At 45.5% G+C, this 15,409-nt stretch overlaps 1 long non-coding RNA gene across 1 annotated transcript in view; it reads left to right on the forward strand.

Annotated features, from left to right (window-relative positions):
• LOC144158912 (uncharacterized) overlaps nt 1–11,827 on the forward strand; it is a 19,057-nt gene extending 7,230 nt beyond the window's left edge. The window contains exons 3-4 of the long non-coding RNA XR_013320200.1: nt 2,383–2,451; nt 11,765–11,827. This is a non-coding gene — a long non-coding RNA (uncharacterized LOC144158912). The remainder of the gene's footprint in view (nt 1–2,382; nt 2,452–11,764) is intronic.
• The last annotated feature ends 3,582 nt before the right edge of the window (nt 11,828–15,409 follow it).

The following is a 15,409-nucleotide window of genomic DNA, read 5'->3' on the forward strand; positions in this document are numbered from 1 at the left end:
TCTCAAGACAAGATGGGCAAATAACTTCATAGTATTTCACCGTGCACTGACCCTTACGAAAATTCCATATATGGCCCATATATAAATTATATGTGGCCATATATAGCTATATATGTGTTCATATCAGGCTATAACTTGCCATATATGGGGGAAATAGGGCCATATATGGCGTGGTCAGCCCATATATGGCGCCAAATATAGCCATATATGGCCCCACGTGGAGCCATATATGGCACGTCCAAACCATATATGGCTCCAATTACATCCATATATGGCGACAAGTACAGCCGTATATGGCCTAGTCAACCCATATATGGCGCCTTCTACATCCATATATGGCGCTACGTTCTTCGTTATACAGGGTGTCCCAGCTATCGTGCACCAATATTTAAAAAAAGAGCAATGGCGTTACTCGAAGAATACCTAGTGCGCAATGTTTGCAGTACCGTGGAGAAGCAGACACTAATTTTTTGTTAATGATGACTCGAGTCAACCAACCAACGTAGTACCAAGAGTGATGTCGGTGGAAGCAATCTCAAGAAACTTTTCTGCGTCACACGCCAACGCTTGGAGCCAACTTTTTCGCGCCACGGGAACAACTGTAATTTCGCATTAAAGGAGAAACCAACGTTTCACACATATTTGAAATGCAGTATTTGGTTGTTTGCTGTATAAAATTACCATTTGTTTTTTTTCGTTCCATTCATAGTGCGCAAAGCTCAGAAACGATACTGCGGTCAGAAGAACAGAATAACACGGTTGCAGCCCCCCTGTGATTCTTCAAGCGATTCAGAAAAACACCACTTCACTAGTACAAAAATGAGCTTCATTTATTAGCAAAACCTATTCATTATGCCTGAATTCTATTCAAGTAATGCAAAAATATTATATGGAGCTGCCAAAAGTGCAGCCGAGCTAATTTGGTTTTGAGAGAAAGTGCTACAAACGTTGATTTATGGTTAAGAGCGTCAGGTGTTGCGTCGCAGTGAATACAATTCAGAGCAAAAGAAAAAAGACAGGCCAACCAGCAACTAGGCTGGGTAAAAACCTGTCAGTACCAACTAACCGCTACCAACAGCAAGGAAAACGAGGTAAGCTCTGCAGCTATCAAGTCGGATGGCATCGACTCCGGAGAAGAGGCAGAGCTTGCTCTCACCAACACAACGATCACGAAAGAAAACCTGGAAGTGCCAAAATTAGCTGATTCCTATGCGGCCTGCAGAAATTTTCAGAAATGTCGTGTCTCTAAAGTGGCGCCTGTTACACTCGATAAGCTATAAGTTTAAAAAGAAGGAAATGAGCCAGACTTGTCGGAGGGGTAAAAAGTGGGTTACGAATTTCTGAAAGTTTATATCACGACTAATTCCGCAGCCCAAGGTCATTCTCACCGGGCAACAACCACTACTCACAACCAGCACGGAAGCTCAAGCTACTTCCTTGTCGCTGGTCCCGCCAATTCCACGAAGCCCCAGAATCATCTTAGAACATTAGAGGTGGGGCCGACAGAAATATCCACTACCTCACCCAACACTCATCAAAGAAGAAGCTACTCAGTAAGGAATGCTTGCGTGCTCATTCCCACACGCCCCATACTTGGACGTGGAGCACCCGAGTCTGTACAGTTACAACTGCAGATTCTGCAACACTCCCATCACTCTTTACCGCTCGGTAAGGGAATGCAAGGGTTTCAAGGAGCTCCCATAGGTGCTCGTGCCGTTAATGTAGAAGTGGGATGCCCTGCTGTTGAGCGAAAACCTGGATAACCATTCCGGTCCGGGGATCCGGGTCTGACAAGAAGCTGAAAACCATTGAATCCTGGACTAGAGACGTCACGCACCCTGTACGAGCAACGTTACAAAATGAAAACCATCCCCAGATCATTTTTCTCTTTATAGGGCCAATAACGTTTATTTAGTAGGGCTTGATTGCTGGCTAGTTGGTTCATGATGTACGAAGGAATAAGTTTGCGCAAAAGGCGTCTCTTCTTCCTCGTCTTTTGCGCAAACGTTTATTTGTCGTCCCTGTGAAATTAACCCGAACCACACATTCTTATTTTAAAAAGTGGGCTAATTTATCTAGAAAAAATGGCTGGCACTGAAAATGGAATTACTGTTTTGTATAACCTAAAAAGGGTCGTTGTAGTTTATTTCGAAGGCAGCAACCCAAACCCAAGCTCAACGTCAATTGAATAGTGGAAATATTTGATGCGTTATCCACCTTTTTGGACACTGAACAAAGAGAAAATGGCGTACAAAGAATGAATATCAACATTTGTGTAACAATGGGTGAATATCTAAACAAGTGGCATCTTTTTTTGTGTTCGATGCGTGCATAGCTTTGCCATTTTCCGAAATTCACCAATTCCCACGTCAACATTTGCAGATCACCACAGCTCGGAGAATACGACTGATGTGGACGAAGATAAAAGGAAGAAACCCTGGGACCACTTTCGTACGTTACAGCTGCGTTTCTAATTTGTGTTTTTTTCTTAGTGAAAGTGGGGCCCCGGATGTGGGTAATTATTTTCACTAACGGCAACAATATCTAGCGGTGACGGGTTAGAAACACAAGCAACAACCTGGATGTGTCCGTTACTATTCCTTATACTCAATCTTTTGGGGGTGGTTTACAATAGGCGGTTATGTGTCCGAACACCAGAAATAAATACCCCAACAAAGGAAGAACAGTTTTCTATTTTGATTGCGGCCACTATTTTTTTAATTATTCGAATAAAGCTGCCATCAGCTGAACGTCACAAAAACCTTTGTGTTACAAATGTTTCGCCCAACTATAAAAAACTTCAACAATTTGACATATTTATTCCGCTTAGGGCCAGAGAGAAACAACACAATTACGGTGGTTTATGGAAACAATAGCACCCAAAAACGATGGGTTGCTGTTGCTTGTTTTTCGTTTCTCTAAAATTTACAGAACTAAAACTAACGGTAAGTGCGACAAGCGACACGTAAAACAGGCAGACGGACACGAGATGGCTCCGGCTTCGATTTGTCGCTAGGTGGTTTCTGTGTGCTCCATCTGTGTGCGGTATAAACTGGACGAGTTAGCAAACTCGGGCGGTACTACTGCAGTGAACTAGAATACCAAGTATTCTAGTTCACTGTAGGCACTACCATGTCAATATCAAAGTTGCTTGAAATTCGAATGCATCTGTTCGCATTAACAACTCCTAATAAAACAACAGGTGGCAAAGAACAGAAGGCCCGCCACATTTTACTAAATAATCTCGCAGCTCAGGAATTTCAAGTTAGAAAGTGAAATGCAGAACCAATTCGGTTGACCAAGCGGCTGTTATGGCTTAATCGATATCATAAAAATACCTCTAAAAACATAGTACCTTGAAGGAACAAACCTTTTTTTAAAAGAAAACATAAACAGTTAATATGAATGACTTATTTTAGTAATTGTGCGTGGTTAAATGGAGCGCGTAAATAGAATGCGTCATTTGGCATCAATGTTGCTGCGGTGCTCACCGATTTTTCAAAAAAAGGTTTTTATTACGCAGTTTTGTCTGTCTAGTTGGGTCCTCCTTATGTCATGCCTCATGACATGCACTGCATAAAATCAAGACCACAGGGCATCAGGGCATTGTGAAATAACGAGCAGTACAAAACTTTTTCAAGGTTCTGCGATATGTAAATACATGGAGCAAAATGCAAGGACGCTCTTTTGGATCTTTTACGTCGTTGTAAGAGGCATTGTTGTTGTCTTCAATTTTTATTTTCAGAATGCACTATATAGGGCGCTTTTTTTTTCTACGTTGTTGCTTACTTCGTGCCACGGATACTGCTAAAGGCTACTATACTGAATTCCGCGTTCCGTTTGAAGCGTTGCTTTATCGGACTAGAAAGCGGTCCTGTGTAAGAATAAAACACCTGAGGCGAAACCCGACAAGTGCGTGTGAAAAAAAAAACGAAATCCAGTGTCACTCCTGTGAAATTTACTAAAACATTGTTAACTGACTTCGGTAGGCTGGCGGCACCGCCTGTGGTTGCGGGGATCACTCACGCCGCCATTCGCCGCTGTATGTACATACTCCAAGCTGGCCCACGGAGACCTGGCAGTTTATATGTGCATATATGTTTGGTAGTAGTGCGCCGCGTGTCATGGAGCTCTAGCGTAGTTTCGGCCGCAGCGTTTCCTTGTGATCGCAATCTTGGAATCACGCCTATCTCAAAACGCACGCCTTTCAGGTTACAGTCTTGCTTTTCGAAAATGGCGTGCCTTCAACAAGATTACTTTTAGCTTTGAGGAATGACGTTACAATTCTACTCCATAATTTAATGTCAATTGCAGGGAACGAATACGTAGCGGCCATTGTACAAAGTGAAGGTTTGCCTTTAACCGTCATTGCCGGCTACACACCACCCCCGAAAAACGTTAGATAGTGGCCGTTTGGAGAGTATCCGTCGCCGCCTCCGCATACTCAATGGTGATTTTAATGCGCATCACTCGTCGTGGGGTAACCGTAAAAAAACTATTAAAGCGCACCGCTTATTATACATTGCTTACCAGTACGGTATGACTGTACTAAATACCGGTGAACCAACGTTTTTCTGTGGAGGTGTTTCAAATGCTGTGGACATCATAGTGGTTTGCTCAGCACTGCGTTCCAAAATAAGCTGACCTGTCCACATTGAATTTGATTGCAACGACTACGTCCGTACCTACATAACACTGGATGGTGTTCAAGGTGGTCATCTAACACATGACGTCCGATTGTCAAACTGGGATGTTTTTACCACAACAGTCCAAGTGGGCCTGAGCTCAATGTGGTCCTACAATGATTTAGTAAGAGCGATGGCCACGGTGCGCAAAATGAGCACGAAGACTCGCATATTACCGAAGTCATACTCTCTCCTCGACGCCGAGTTTGAAAGGCTTCGCCGGAGAACAGAAAGAGGAGCGCATAAAACATTGGCACCTGAAGACATTCGACCATCCAGGCGTGTGCAGAAGCGCATTCAGAGGAACATGTGTAATTTCGCTAAGCACGAGTGGAAATGTTTCTGCTCAAAGTTGAATCCCAGGAGGACCACTTCTGCGAATATCGAGCCTAGTCGGAAATTTCCGCACACCACCGACATGTGTCCACCCATTTAGTTCAATTTTCTTGCGTACCGATCCCACACCCTTAGACGTCGCTGAGATGTTCTGTTTGAAAAATGCAGCCGTATCAACATCACCTCCGTCGCTTCCTTTCCCGGCTATCGCACGCCCACAAGGTCAGACGCCCCGTATGAATGACACTTTTACAATGTCTGAAATTGCCATGGCTTTATCCTCGGTTAACAAGACTTCTTCCCCTGGCCTAGATGGCATAACATATACTGCTCTGCCTCATCTGGGAGATGCGGGAAAGAGATTTATCCTGGTCATTTTCAACCAATCTTAGACGACCGGTCGTCTTCAGCTAAGGTTGAAGACTGCGCGTATTGTGTCCATAATGAAAGCAGGAAAAGATTCCACAGACATTCAGTCGTACCGGCTATCGCGCTTTTGAGCTGTGTAGGCAAGCTGATGAAAAAACGGCGCTGTTTCGAATAGATGGTATTTAAGTACCAGAAATATTTGCCGCCCCAGATGTCTGGTTTCCAAAAGGGAAGGAGCAGTATCAATGATGTCATCTCCCTTGCATATTGCATTAAGCGCGAAAAAGCACTGCTTAACACCGCCATAGCGGTGTTTCTAGGCATCAAGGCTGTGTATGGCTCTGTCACGCATGACGCTATCCGCTTTCAAACGGGTTCATTGGGGCTTGGTGGCCGTAAGTATGACTGGCTGGCGAATTGTCTTTTTGTCAGAAGCAACTTTATGACCACCTCTGATGGCGACACAACAAAGCACAGCGTAAATCGTGGCGTTCTGCAAGGTGGAGTATTAAGTCCAGCACTTTTTAATATCTCCATAATCGGCTGTGAAAAGAGTTTGCCACGTCCTGTCTCGATATACACATACGCTGATGATATTTGTATATGATGCTCCGGGCGCAATCGGAGTGTGACCCGTGCGAAGCTTCAGCGGGGAATAGATTGGACCTCAGCGTTCCTCGCGGCACGTGGACGCGAAACATCAACTACAAAATCAGCTGTCATTTCTTTCACGAAGGGAGGCGTTACACGGTACGAGCTCACTGCTATGGGGATCCTAATACCGCACTCCGCAAATCACCAATTTCTAAGCGTCACATTTGACAGGTGGACGCCACATATTCGCTGTTTGAAAGAAAAGTTTTAATCATTTTTCAACATCTTCGGAGTGCTTTCTAGCAACACTGGCGGCTGCACCGTTTACTCATTTCTTCGCCTCTACGACGCTCTCTGCGAAGGTATGCTATGTTACAGCCTTCCTGCTTTGTATCCTCTCTCAGCAGGAAATCTCAAGGCTTTGAAAAGCATGCAGGCGCGCACACTGCGCGTCTGTACCAGCCGCCGCGCGGCTGGCACCACGCAAGCTCTCTACCACACAGAAGCGTCACCGGCGCCTTGGATCGCCCGTCCTCATACGTTTGCCGTCTGTTCATGACTAGCCTCTACGAAATGAATGAAGGCATGAAGTCTTCTTACGTTCCCTTTATAATTACTAACTAGGAAAATGACCCTGCACTCAAGTTTAAGCCGTATTAATGGCAACCGTCTCAGCGTCCATCACCAATGCAACGTCAGGACTGCGATCATGCCCTAGGACCCGTCGGCCATTGCTTTACCACGCCGGTCTCGATTCGGCAGCTCGTTCGTACAGCCGAGTCACCACCCTAGCCTTCCGGGACTAAAGACGTTCCACGACCAAGAACCTTTTTTTGGGATTCGTGCTGTTTGAAAGCCAGTCGCGCATCTGCGCAATCACCAACCAAGCGCACCACTACAACATCGCCAGCAGGCTCTCAAAGAACGCATCCCAGAGCCATGACGTGTACATGGCTTAACAGGGTGTACTTTTGGGTCAACGCCGCCCTTGGGCGAGTGGGTAGTTCGTATTAAAAGTAAATTCAGGGCAAAAAGGAACACAGACACGACAAAACGACAAGACGAGCGCTCGTCCCGTCATTTCCTCGTGTCGGTATTCCTTTTCGTGGTGTACATGCTTCTATGTGTACAGGGCCCTCAAAAAGGCAGTCTTTGTTCCTCTCGGTTGCACCACCACTCTCGATTCTCAGTAACATTCTCCTGCCGCAACCGTCTCAAGTAACACGTTTGCTTCATTATGTACAGTCGGCAAAACGCTTGTCTATAACGCGCGAGCGGCATGCGCCGGACTGCGCTCGAGACATCTAGCGATAACGCCTGGTTTGAGACCGGCAGAATGTGAGCATGCGCGACCAGAATCAGCGCGACGTCCGTTTCCCTTGCCGTGGTGCCCGTTGCCTTGACTTCCGTACAGTCTTTCGCCGTTAGAAGTGCTGCCTACACTGCCTGGCCCGGAAACCATAGTAGAGATTAGCGATTGTTAGCACAGCGTTGGCTGCATTTAACTACGTGCAATGCTTAATTTTTGCGGCGCCTTACGCAATTTAGACAGGAGTTTCTTTTTCTTTTTTTGCCGAAAACGCACCGCTGCCGGTGTTCTAGAGTGACTAGATATCGGTCCGTGATCGCTTGCACAGTGCATTAAGTATTGTGGCGTTAGCCCGTCAGCAGTGGCGGGTGAAGCCAAGCGCTGAAACCGGATGGTGGTGCACGCGGTACTTATGCAGCGTATTGGCAGAACGATGACACAATGTGACAACAGCTGTGCGCCAAGGCTAATGCAGACGAAAAAAATGACAGCATCTCCACTCCGTGGATGGTGGCGAGGGTGCGGAGTACGGGTACTCGAAATGACATCCAAGTTGCGCCCCGAATGACATCCGATTTGCGCCCCGACCGTCATTCGATTTGAGCCGTGAGTTTCACCTTGATTATTCCCGAAATGAAACTGCAACTCACGGCTCAAATCGAATTTCGCTTGATTTCCTCTTGATGGTGGTGTGCGCACGGATGGACGCGGACGGACACTGTGCGATCCTAAGGTACTCCGCACCGTTACAGACGGGGGAGTAAGCCGTTTGACTCGCGGGTACTAACTCACGGTCGTAGCCCAATGGGGAAGACGACTGACACTAACTCTGCCTGGTCTGCCTGCCGGTGCCTGTGTGATTTTTTGCTATTGTAAGTGCTATGCGCAGGGATGGGGATGGACATTTCCGGTCATAAGGTACTCCGCACTTAAAACTCACACAGCGCACGCTAAGGCGGGCAATCTCCACACTTGTTTTTTGGCCCGGCAGCGCAGGCATGCACCGCTTATTCCGGTCAAAGAAGGCGCGGAAGCCAAGGCGACGGGCAGGAGATACGCAGACATCGCGCTTATACGGGCCGCGCATGCTCACATTCTACCTATCTCGAACCAGACGATACCTCTAGGTGTCTCCCGCGCAGTCCGGAGCTCGGCGCTCGAGCGTTATAGTCAAGCCTTTTGCCGACTGTACATGTTCAGCATACTAAACAGAATCCCTCTTGTTATGAATCAGCCCGCCGCTCTGCTTCAAGCTTTGTGCAGCACTCCTCGGCTGTGTGGCGAAGCCTCCACTATGTGCGCCTTTCGAGTAGGCCTTCCTGTCGGTGACTCACGCTTGCAGCCGACAGATCCAAACACGCCGCTACATGTCTGGGAAAGTCGGGATCGCTGTCGCCTCTCTCTCTCTGCGTGATTCAAACTTCGGTGGGGGCAGACAACAGAGGCAGAGACTTGTCCGAAGGACGCGAAAGCCGTTGCGGAGACCTCCTCTCTCCCTTCTCTTGGACTCGCGTAAGCCGCTACTACTGGCCACTCCCGAACTCTGGAAAGAGCGTTGTGTGTGTCTGTACCGTTCCTGTCGTGTGCAAAATCTAGAGGGAACGCTTGTTTGACCGTTAGCACTTTGGGCATAAATACGAGCCCAAAGCACCGAGGTTCATTCCTGTTTGAGCAGTGAATCAATGCTATCACTCTGCTCGAGTCCTGTGCTGTAACCTCGCCCGTCGGGGCATTGTTCTTGTCGGGCCTCGGCTCACCTCTCGACCTGCAGTAAACAAGCTAAGTTTGCCTTCGGCTCTTGGTCTTCTTCAAGGCAGCAACATTGGCTGGCCGCTCGCTTCACCACGCTACCACACGCATGTGGGAAGCGACGGAGCTCGGCTCGGGTACGCCTGCTCGTATGCAACACCCTGTACACACGTGTCACGCGGGAACACCAGCTGCGACTGCGAAAACACCACGTTGAGTTGCTGCTCCTTGTCAGAAGCCCAATTTTGTGGCCTCGCCTGACGCATGTACACCCTTTGTCAAAATTTTGTGGGGCAATCCTAATCCTTCTCGACCACAAAGAATTCAAAGAATCGGCTTTACCTTTACACGTGACAAAAATATTTTAAGGCAGTAAGAAAGAAAGGTGTTTTCTCTACCTTTCCTGCATAAAAAGTTTCGGCCTCGCTCGGGACGTAAGCTTGTACATTGAATTTTTTGCAGCCTGCGCGTTTCCGGCTTGGCCCACAAAATTTTGACAAAGACTGTACGTACGTGACCGCCATCCACGCCCACGGCACCATCGATACCACAGTCAGCAGTTCTACTGAGATCGTTCATGCCGCAAATGACGAGGCCGGCGTTTGTATGCTCAATCCCTAACTTCAGCTGCTACCATTTTACGCCAATGATGTGTTGGTACTGCTGGCAGAGGCCGAAGAGTTTTTCGCTGTCAATTGCATGACTGGTGAGTGCAAATGCGTTAGTAGAGCCCTGCTAACCAAGAGTCTGTCCTTCATCCGCGACAACCTGCTGGCTTTTCAATCGGTCTAGTAGTCCCTGCTGAAGAAAGCGATTTCCTTATCCTCCAACATTTAGCAGCATCGGGCACCACTTGGCCCGGCGACATCATCGTCGCTCAGCACCACAGCAGCCCTGGCTTCTCGTATAGGCGTACATGCATTTTCGGGTTCTCCATTACGTCTCGACAACGTTATCAAATTAGTACGATGTGCATACCCAAATCTGTTCGGGCCGATAATTAGGACCAAAATTTTTTAAACCTTAGTTAGAAGAGAAGAAATGCTCTTCTCACGGATGATAGCCCCGTATGTATTCCTTTCAAAAGTGGTGACGTAGTAACCAACACGTACGGCTCTGAACAAGAAAATATGGGCCGCAGATGTCATGTCGCTACGGGTACTGAGTTTTTCTGTGCGTGTGGTTCGTCCTCTTACCGATGAAAACTACGTCAGAGTTTTTACATGACGGAGCTCAGAACATTATCGTAATGGGCGCTTCTGAACAAGCTAGTTATGCCGGCACGAACTACTGGCATACGGACGCTCCTAAACATGGTTCTCTTCTCAATTCAAGCTGCAAGAAAGGCGAAGTATTGCCTACCTCAAGAGCTTATTTCTTTCTTATGAAGATTTAGGGTAATGTAAGCTATGGCACAGCTGTCGTTTTCCGAAAAGTGGTAAGAAATTCCAGACCGATTATTTGAGCGCGTCTATTTATGTTACCTCTTCAATTAACATGAACACACACGGTGGCACATAAATGCAGCTAACAAATTGCCTGCATATTGTCAACGCACGCTCTAAATGCGATCTCATTATTATTTATAATGTTAGCGACACATTCTACGTATAACCACATTCTATATATTGACAACTCCGGCATTTCGATTACAAAATTGACATTTTAAAATACAATTTTTACTCAATAAGACAACCTAAAAGGCACAAACATAGAAATACATTATTTAAGTATAAATGTAATAATGGTGCGTTTAGATACCCCTTTTTTCCCGTTGCCGGCAATAAATTGTATATGCTAGAGCTTTTCACTACTAACGCGAAGTCACTACCTGCTTTCGAATCAAAAAGAAAAAAAAAATCTCCAAGCATTTTAAATTGACAGTGCAAATATGTGATCACGCAAGCCAGCCAGCATGTATTGGCACTTTATATATGTAATGGTTTTGCTTATAGAATGTCTAGATTTTCATTTCATTTTTCGTAAAAATGAGCATATACTAATACGAGGTGTATATATTACGTAGTGTAAATTCCTTTTGTGAAGGTGCGAAGTTGCTGTTCATATTTTTTGCTTACTGCTTGATAGTTGGCGTGAATGAGCATTCTTTTTTCTCTGTACTTTACGCTTACCTTCTGTGGTCTCAGTATAGACTGGTAGTATTGTAAATTTTAAACAGGTTTGTAAAATTATAAGTAGATTATATTTTCAGTTCTCAGTAGAAGAGGGCTGTCGCCCTGGGCGTGAACGGGCTGCCTATGCATGCAGTCACATTTAGGAGCCTTATCGGCGGTCATATCAGATTGCTATGTTTCCCCTTGTTGCAAAGTCTTAACTTACATAGCAATCTAACACTACAACTTGGCTTAGGCAGCATTTGGTCTGTCCTACAAGTTATGCGGGTCACATATAACAATAGGTCGCCCGATTAAGGCAGTTGCTCTGCTTTTCTCTGCAATAAAATTACTACAGTAAGTCAATCAGAGTAACATGCGTGAGGGTTAGATTTTTCAGACAACTAACAGGTGCTTAAACAAACAAACATTGTATAAGTCAGAACCTTCGAAGTGGCCGAATTATGGCTTGGTAAAAAGACCCTATGTCCCAGACATCACCAAGAATTTATTTTTGGAATGTATTCTATTGGCTTTTTAGAAATCAAATGCCTGTACGAACAATCTAGCATTGCTGAACCTCGTATATTTTACTTGTTTGCTTCCAGCTTGCCGCCGAAACGAATTTTACTGTGTTGGAGTCCATTGCCATGAAAAGAAATGCAAGTGGCGAAACCGGAAACCAAAACACGTTTGTTCCGGAACCACCCTAAAAGGTTGTTTCTGTAGAAAACGTACGTTCAGAAGAAGAAGGGATGGTAAATGCGTGAGAAAGCACTTATGTTTACTGTCACCTCTAAAAAGCCGGCAGAAAGGGAAGGGCTGAATTAACAGAGATTTCTCACCTTGCAGAATTAATAGAGATTTCTTACCTTCTGTAACGCCAAAACTGATCTAATAAAGCGTGAAAGAAAGACACGTTGTTCAATGGCAGATGTTGTTTCTTCAGTAAAAGTTGTGCAAAGAGACACATAAATAAAAGGCAACCAACATTCTTGAATAATGCAGCTTTTTGTCACAGGTAACTGGTGCTTAAACCAACATGTTTGTAGAAGTCAGAACCTTGGAAATGACCGAATTATGGCTTGGTAAAGACCCAGTGTCTCATCAACATCACTTCAATTTTTTTGGAATATATAATGTTGCCTTTTTAGAAATCAAATGCCTGGACGAACAATCGAGCCTTGCTGAACTTTCTGCCGTAGCAGGACCGTGGAAATTTTGGCAGAGTTAGGGAATCACTACGCGTTTGTTCCCTTTTATAATTCAAGCGACACGCCACCTAATAAAACGGGGTATCTAAACTACTCTGACGAGAGTATTACTCTGATGGAAGTACTATGAGGCTTGCAGTTAAACACAGGGGTAATTTTTAGTGCCCTGCAAATTCCACAACATACAAAATCTCATCAGGGCACCTAACTTTGCTTACGCGCATTGAAGGTCAATGCCTTGCGGTACTTAATAAATCCTTTTTGCTGCTACACTGTAGTTGCGTCTTCTTATTTTCTTCTCTTTTTTTGTCATTCGGTGAGAATTACTTCAACCGGCCTTTTCTCGACTATACCATGATGCGTCTCCATGCCTGTCCGCATGAATGAATACACGTCCCGCCAAAAGAAGTGCTCGCTCTTCAAGCCCCTGAAAACAAAGTGAAGCTGGAGGCACGGAGTCGAGCAACTGCAAAGGCCGCGCACTTCAACGAACCGACCATGTCGGTGAAAAGCATACTTCGCCGCACTCGTGTTAAAGGCATGAAGTCAAGGCCACTGAAGTCAACAGTTGTTCTCTAATATCGCGCAAGCGAAGAGCCAGACTATTTAAAAACGCTAGGTCTTCTCATTTGAAGAAGTACCGGGCCATTTGTGTAAAATCTAAATCCCGCGTAAGAGGGTGAGATGAGGAGTTTGAAACCAAGCTACTTCCGCTGTTGTATGTTCGCGAACAGTAGGTTCGCAATGCCGTCGATGTGGGAGGAAACAAAAGCCACCGAACACAGGAGCGGCTGACGTAGCCGATGAGAACTGCCATATTGCTGAGGTGATTAGTTCCCGATGGTCCCCATTTGATGATCTGTTTGCCTCAACATCAAACGTGTCGCTACCAAGCCAACTTTCACGGCGAATTACGTCAATGCAGGCAGATTCATAGACGCTGTGTTTTGCTACGTTGCTCTGACGCTTAGTAGGCGAGATGAATCAACCCCCTTGCCCTTGAACAAGTGCTTGCAAGGGAAAAGCGACATGGTGATACATGTGTATATTATGTGCAAGCGCTAGAGCAACGTCAGTATCAAATGTTTAGAGTACTACAAAAACTAAAAGAAAAGCGTAGTTAAATATTCTTCCGTCAAGTTGCTGCATCAATTTTTGCTGTGCAAAAGCTTCATTGTGAACACGCATGCAATAAATAAGTATGTTATGTTTGGGGTGTTGGTCATCCACATGTATCGTGCAAGACAAAACCAAATGGTATATCTGACATGTGGCAGATACGGGGACAGGCATGCGACCTCAAAAGGTGTGGCCGACATCATTTCCCAAAATTAAATATAACCCCTTAGTGTATTCCATCCAAGTATTGCTCTTACGCGGTCACGAAACGGGGCTCCTTTAAACAGACCTTGATTACCACGGCGCTGGGTGCCTAAGCACTTTAGTGTCCACCCGTTTATTAATTCTTGTTTCCTTCGCTCATGTGTTACAAAATGCTTTCAAATAGCAAGGTACCTTAATGCATCCAAAACATCAAACCGGGTACTTCTTGTACTATGTCAGCTTCATGCATGCTCTGGGGCATTCCTCTGCGAAAACCATTATGGGCACTACTTATGCCCCAGCCAGACAGCAAATTTAATGTAATTCCCATCGAATGTCATTCGTTCAGAATGACATTTGTTTCATGCCGCACGAGAAAATGCAATGACACTCGATCGAAATGACTTTAGGGACCTAATGAGCTTGCAGAACCCATTCGACTGCGTTCTGCCAGCAAATGTATTATCTCGACACCAGACAATCGGTAGGAATGCCACCAAAACAGATACTGAACAGATACAGAAACAAGCGTCAGTAGCATTTCAACATTTTTACATGTGTATAATTTTTAATCATTTATTTATTCATGTGAAACAAGCCGGATAAAGTTGTAAAAAAGAAACTGCTAGTCTTGCTACTATGTTCAATTGTATTCAATAAGTTGCTGCAACTGTGTTTAAACGGCATTCAAAAGTGCAGTAAAGATGTTCAAGCTTTTTTTTTTTTTTTTTGCTCAGCTTTCGCTAATATTGAAGCGCTTACTAAACTAGTTTCTGTACACAAGTTTTAACCAATCGTAACTGCCATCATTTCCAAATGAACTTAATTTGGCCCGTGTTCGAGAGCGTCAGGACATTCGATGACAATTACATTAAATTTGCCGTGTGGCAGAAGTATTATTATTTAGCTACGTTCACGAGAAGTACACAGGGTATCACTGCGTTATAAGCTGAGCGTACAATACCTGGCTATTTTCTTCAGGCTGATATGAAGCGCCTATTCGTAAATATCACAAAGCGCATACTGAAGCACGCGAGTGAGCCGATGAGGGCCGCACTTAGTAGTGCCAACTGTTGGCGCACCAGGGAAGCATAACGTTATAAGTCAAACCCGGTTACAGCGAACTGCAATATGCGCCACGGTTAGTTCGATAAATCCAATAGTTGGAAATAGGCGAACCCGCCTATAACGAGCTTTTTGTTATGAGTTCGCAATACGCGGAAGCCGCCACCCCCACCCCCTCTCCTCCTGCCATCCCCATATGCAGAAACGAACATAATAAAGCGTGTCATTACCATACACAAAACTATCTATTTATTGCAAGCAATGGAGCTACTTTCCGTAGTAACTACCTACTTTTCCAAAAAGCGGTGATTCTTGTTTTCACTTTCGTTTTGGCGGCGTCAACTAGCACAGCATTCTCTACGTGAGACATCATTTGCATCAGTTGCAGTCCGTGTCCTCCAATATTGAAGCAATATTGGTGGAGCTCATTGACTGCCGGAAGCGCTTCGTTAAGCATCGGACGGCTTTCACTCGCGACATCCTCCGCCTCTTCGGCGCTCAAAGCAGCGCCAGCAGCCATGACATCGGCGACGGTGTCGGCGTCCGAGGGGCTCACAGTGACGGCAACGTCGTCGTCGACACTCAGGCAATCCTCGAAGGGTACTCATTTCAGCACAACATCGGGAACGTTTTCGAGCTCTTCCCACACTT

This window comes from Haemaphysalis longicornis, unplaced genomic scaffold (assembly GCF_048455015.1).
Source record: "Haemaphysalis longicornis isolate Haplotype H1 unplaced genomic scaffold, Haemaphysalis longicornis Haplotype H1 scaffold_10, whole genome shotgun sequence".
Lineage (NCBI taxonomy): Eukaryota > Metazoa > Arthropoda > Arachnida > Ixodida > Ixodidae > Haemaphysalis > Haemaphysalis longicornis.